Here is a 5,562-nt window from a genome sequence, read left to right as displayed (position 1 = left end):
TAGCTCTAATAATCAGTGTCAGGGCCACTCTGCAAACGGCTGCCTGGCACCAGGAGAGCCAGACCTCACCCCTAGGGGGTGCCACAATGCCCAGGAGACCCCCTAGGCAGAAACATCTCCAGTCTCATCCCACTGAAACCTAAACACCAAAGTGGCATCTTCAGTCTTCTACTTTGGTATAAAAAATTGCAAATACATAAAAGTTGAAATAACTTTATATTGCACCACCTAGATTCAACAATTAGAATGTCTATACTTAAGATAAACCTATCCATCTTTCCACCACTCTATTCAATGATTGATTCATCTTATTTTTGTGCATTTAAAAGTAAGGTGAAGTGCTCGCTTCAGCAGCACATATACTAAAATTGGAACGATACAGAGAAGATTAGCATGGCCCCTGTGCAAGGATGACACGCAAATTCGTGAAGCGTTCCATATTTTTACACCCATTTATGATAAAAACACTCAGCAAAGTGGGAATACAGGGAGCATTTCTCAAAATAATAAAGGCCATATATGAGAGACCTACAGCCAATATCATACTCAATGGGAAAAAACTAAAAGCTTCTCCACTAAGATCAGGAACAAGACAAGGATGTCCACTTTCACCACTTCTATTCAATATAGTATTGGAAGTTTTAGCCACAGTGATCAGGCAGGAAAAGGAAATAAAGGGCATCCAAATAGGAAAGGAGGAAGCAAAACTGTCATTGTTTGCAGATGACATGATAGTGTACATGGAAAATCCTATAGACTCTACCCAAAAACTGCTCGAACTAATTAATGAATTTGGCAAAACAGCTGGTTACAAAGTCAATATCCAGAAATCAAAGGCATTTTTGTATACCAACAGTGAATCAGCAGAAGCAGAAATAAAGGAAAAAATCCCATTCGATATAGCAAAAAGAAAAATAAAATATCTGGGAATAAACCTAACTAAGGAGGTAAAAAACCTGTATGCAGAAAACTACACAGCCCTGAAGAACGAAATCAAGGAAGACACAAACAAATGGAAACATATACCTTGTTCATGGATTGGAAGAATTAACATCATCAAAATGTCCATACTACCCAAAGCAATATACACATTCGATGCAATACCTATTAAAGTACCAATGGCATATTTCACAGACATAGAACAAGCACTTCAAAAATTTATATGGAACCATAAACGAGCCCAAATAGCAGCTGCTCTTTTGAGAAAGAAGAACAAAGTAGGAGGGATCACAATACCTGATACCAAACTGTATTACAAGGCCACTGTAATCAAAACAGCCTGGTACTGGCATAAAAACAGGCACATAGACCAATGGAACAGAACAGAGAGCCCAGAAATCAAACCAACTCTCTACAGTCAATTAATATTTGACAAAGGGGGCAGTAACATAAAATGGAGTAAAGATAGCCTCTTCAACAAATGGTGCTGGGAGAACTGGACAGCTACGTGCAAAAAAATGAAACTTGAGCACCAACTTACACCGTATACCAAAATAAATTCAAGATGGATAAAAGACTTAAATATAAGCCATGACACCATTAAAGTCCTAGAGGAGAACATTGGCAAGAAAATCTCAGATATTTCACGCAGCAACTTTTCTACTGATATGTCCCCTAGAGCAAGAAATATAAAGGAAAGAATAAACAAATGGGATCTCATCAAAATAAAAAGTTTCTGCGTGGCTAAAGAAAACAGTATTAAATTAGCAAAACAACCAACTGTATGGGAAAACATATTTGCCAATGATACCTCAAACAAAGGATTAATCTCCAAAATATACAAAGAACTTACATGACTCCACTCTAAGAAGACACCCAACCCAATTAAAAAATGGGAAAAGGACTTGAACAAACACTTCTCCAAGGAGGACATACAGAACATTCAGAGACACATGAAGAGATGCTCAAAATCGTTAGCTATCAGAGAGATGCAAATTAAAACCACAATGAGATACCACTTTACACCAGTCAGGATGGCTATCATAAACAAAGCAACAAACAACAAATGTTGGAGAGGTTGTGGGGAAAAGGGGTCCTTAGTTCACTGTTGGTGGGATTGCAGACTGGTACAACCATTATGGAAAACAGTATGGAATTTTCTCAGAAAAATAAAAAATCGACCTGCCTTTTGACCCAGCAATTCCACTGCTGGGATTATATCCTAAGAATCCTAAAACATCAATATCAAAGAACCTATGCGCCACAGTGTTCATAGCAGCACAATTTACAATAGCCAAGAGTTGGAAGCAACCTAGGTGCCCATCAGTAAATGAATGGATCCAAAAATTGTGGTACATACACAATGGAATTCTATGCAGCAGAGAGAAAGAAGGAGCTACTACCCTTTGCAACAACATGGATGGAACTGGAAAGCATTATGCTGAGTGAAATAGGCCAGGGGTTGAAAGACAAATACCGTATGATCTCACCTTTAACAGGAAGCTAAACAACAAAACAAACAAGCAAGCAGAAAAAAAAAAAAAACAAAGACACCGAAATAGAGAACAAGGGGACACTGACCAGAGAGGAGAGGGAAGGGAAGTTAAGGGGAAAAGGGGGAGGGATTTGGAGGAACAAATAGGAAGGACACAGGGACGAGAACTAAGGGGGGTGGAAATGGGAGGGAGGTGAGGAGCACGGGGCGGGGGGGCTTGGATGGGAGAAATAGACAAAAAAACTGTACTTGAAAAATAACTAAATAAAATTAATTTAAAAAAGTAAGGTGAAGACAGCAGACACCCCTCCCCAAATTCCTACTAAGGTACATTATCCCCAGGCGATGCTTTCGCCCGCACTGAAAATGCATGCTCTACTCAGTGTGTGCAACAAATAAATAAATACACGCGCGTTTTATTGCAAGCTATCCTAAATTCCTCTAGAAATACCTTCTGTATAAATTATAAACACCCCTCACGTCATCGAGGCAATAAGCCTTCCCAGGGCCCGGGATGAACTGCAGATGAGATGCATGACTCACCCCTGGGCTCCTGGTCCCCGGGAACAGGGGCCCTGAAGGACCCATTACCCTGGGGCAGAGGGTGGGGACCTGGGCCTTTGCTTCTGAGTGGCTCCTGTCCAAAATGCCCGGGGACTTCCGAAGAGCACAACCTACACAGAGAATTTGGAAATGGCTCCCCCACTTTTCAGAGCTGGGCAGAGCTGCGGTCAGGGCAGAGGCAACAGTGAGAGAGAAACCGGGGCTCAGTGCGACGTTCCCAGGCAATGACAGTGGGTGAACCTTGAATTTGGGTCATTTCACTCCAAGGAGACACAAGTGAAGCTCCTCTGCCCTGTGAAACCCAGGGCACAGCTCGTCCTAAATTGCCCGTCACGAGGACTCGGTGACTTTACACTGAACACCCTCGGGACCGGAGTGTTTCTCTGCAGACAAGATGAACTCAGCTTGGTTGTTTTCCTTTTCCTCCATCATTAATATTCAGTTTTCTCTGCAAAGCAGAAACAGAGCCCAGGGCCTCGGCAGTGTTGTGGAAAAGAGTAGTATGTAGGAGGGACTTACACACAGTTCGGGCTGGCCTCTTCGTCAGCACTGCTGCGAGGAGCTGGTGAAGGCAGGTGTTAGAGAAGGGCACCCCTGTGCTCTGCTGCCCTGGTCCTTCAGGGGTCCAGACCACCTGTTCACATGGCACTGGGCTAAGGGTGGGGGGGGAGAGGGAGGGAGGGAGGGGAAGACCACACACAAGACCTCTGAGACCCAACTTTGATGTGGTACATCAGCTCTGCTGCATTTTTACTGCTCACGGCAAGAGACAATACTCACCTAGAGTCGAGGGCGGAGAGGCAAGCTCTCGGTAGCACCAGCTACAAAGTCGCATAGCAACAGGACCTGAACACGGAGAAAGGAACGGTAACAGCCACTGCAAGGGGTGAGGAGGTGGCACATTATGTCCCCCTTTCCAGAGACCTAGCATATTCTAAGGGGACTTTTTGAAGGCAACTCGTTTCCAAATATTTAGAATTGTAGCAAGTTAGCCACGGACACCTTAGAGCCAGTGTGGCTTAAGGAACAGCAGAAGCATGTCTTCATCAAGTTCTGGCATTGGAAAAGGGAGACACACAGCAGCCACCGCCCTGACCTCACAGTGAGGGCCCGGAGGGCAGGGACCCTCTGCTCCCTTCCCTACCCGCCTCAGGAGTTCTCTCTGCCAACCACATTCGTGATGCTTAATTTAATTACAGAAATACAATATGAATAATTCCCATTTGTGATGAATAATTCATCACTAGGCGCTTAATTACCAGGTTGCAGAATACCAGCATCTATGCCAGTCACTCATCTACAATTTTATTTTATTTCAACATCAAACTCTGTTTATAGATCCTATTACTCTCATAGCTAGATTGTCCTTTTCCACCTAAAAAATTTAGAGTAAAACAGAGGCATGGACACATGGACCACACCAACAGCTGTCAGGGGTGGGGGTGGGGAGAGCTGGGTGAAGAAAAGGTCAGGCGCAGCACCCACAGACACAGACGAAGCTGTGGGGGGGCTGGGGGCGGGCAAAGGGAGGGGAAATGGTGGCATCTGTGACAGTGTCAACAATAAAAATAAGGAATAATAACCCTGGCTGGTGTGGATCAGTGGATTGAGTGCTGGCCTATGAACCAATGGGTCACCAGTTTGATTCCCAGTCAGGACACACGCCTGGGTTGCGGGCCAGGTCCCCAGTGGGGGGATGTATAAGAGGCAACCACACATGGATGTTTCTCTCCCTTTTTTTCTCCCTCTCTTCCCTTCCCTCTAAAAAAAAGTAAATAAAATCTTTTTAAAAACCACATTATTTAAAAAAGAAAAAATCTTCATGTAAAAAAAGCTAGAGTGAATATTGGCTGTAAAGCCAACCCAGCCTGCTCCTGTCCTTGCTCCTGTCCTGTGTCCCAAACCGTGTGCTCTCCTCAGTCATCTGTTCAGGGTCAGCACAGTGTCTAAATCAGGGCTGCTGGGCTTAGAAAATAAAGCCAAGGCCAAGCATCGTACAGGGTATACTAATGCAAACCGTTTATTCACTGTGTGTCTGAACCTCAGATGTAGTGGTCATCCTGTGTTGAATCTGGCAACCCTCTGTGCGTGGGGACAGAGGGGGAGAAGAGCCCAGGCATTGGAAAGTGGCCCTAATGAAGACAATGACAAAGTCAGTGCCCGAGAGAGGGGACTGACCCCACTCTGTGTCATGTTGAAGGAGAGGACGTGCTGAAAAGGCACTTCTGTTTCACAGATCGGACGTTACAAAGAGGCGCCTGATGGCAGATCTGACTCTGCGGCACATTTTATGTGACTCAGGGAAGCTGACATTTTTCCAGGTACCAGGGCGCTGCTATGCCCAGATTCACAATGGAAGACGGTGGGATGTGAAGGCGACAAATGAGGCTCCGCCCCAACCTGGAAACTGAGCTTTGCACATAAAGCAACGACACTGCCTTACGTCTGCGCTCTGCTTTCCTTCCTCCTTCCTCCACCTGGGGCCTCAGTTTCCCCTCACAAATATCCCGTGAGAAGTTATGGGGCAAAACCATTCCTTCCTATTACCAACCCCGAGGTCGCTG

General features: G+C 44.8%; 1 non-coding gene across 1 annotated transcript; it reads left to right on the top strand.

Annotated features, from left to right (window-relative positions):
- Positions 1–338: 338 nt before the first annotated feature.
- Positions 339–445, top strand: LOC119042956 (U6 spliceosomal RNA). The gene has a single exon (XR_005081335.2). It is a non-coding gene; the product is annotated as a U6 spliceosomal RNA (small nuclear RNA).
- The last annotated feature ends 5,117 nt before the right edge of the window (positions 446–5,562 follow it).

This window comes from Artibeus jamaicensis, unplaced genomic scaffold, assembly GCF_021234435.1.
Source record: "Artibeus jamaicensis isolate MK-2021 breed Jamaican fruit bat unplaced genomic scaffold, CSHL_Jam_final contig_473, whole genome shotgun sequence".
Taxonomy (NCBI): Eukaryota; Metazoa; Chordata; class Mammalia; order Chiroptera; family Phyllostomidae; genus Artibeus; species Artibeus jamaicensis.
This window is presented reverse-complemented; position numbering and strand designations above follow the sequence as displayed.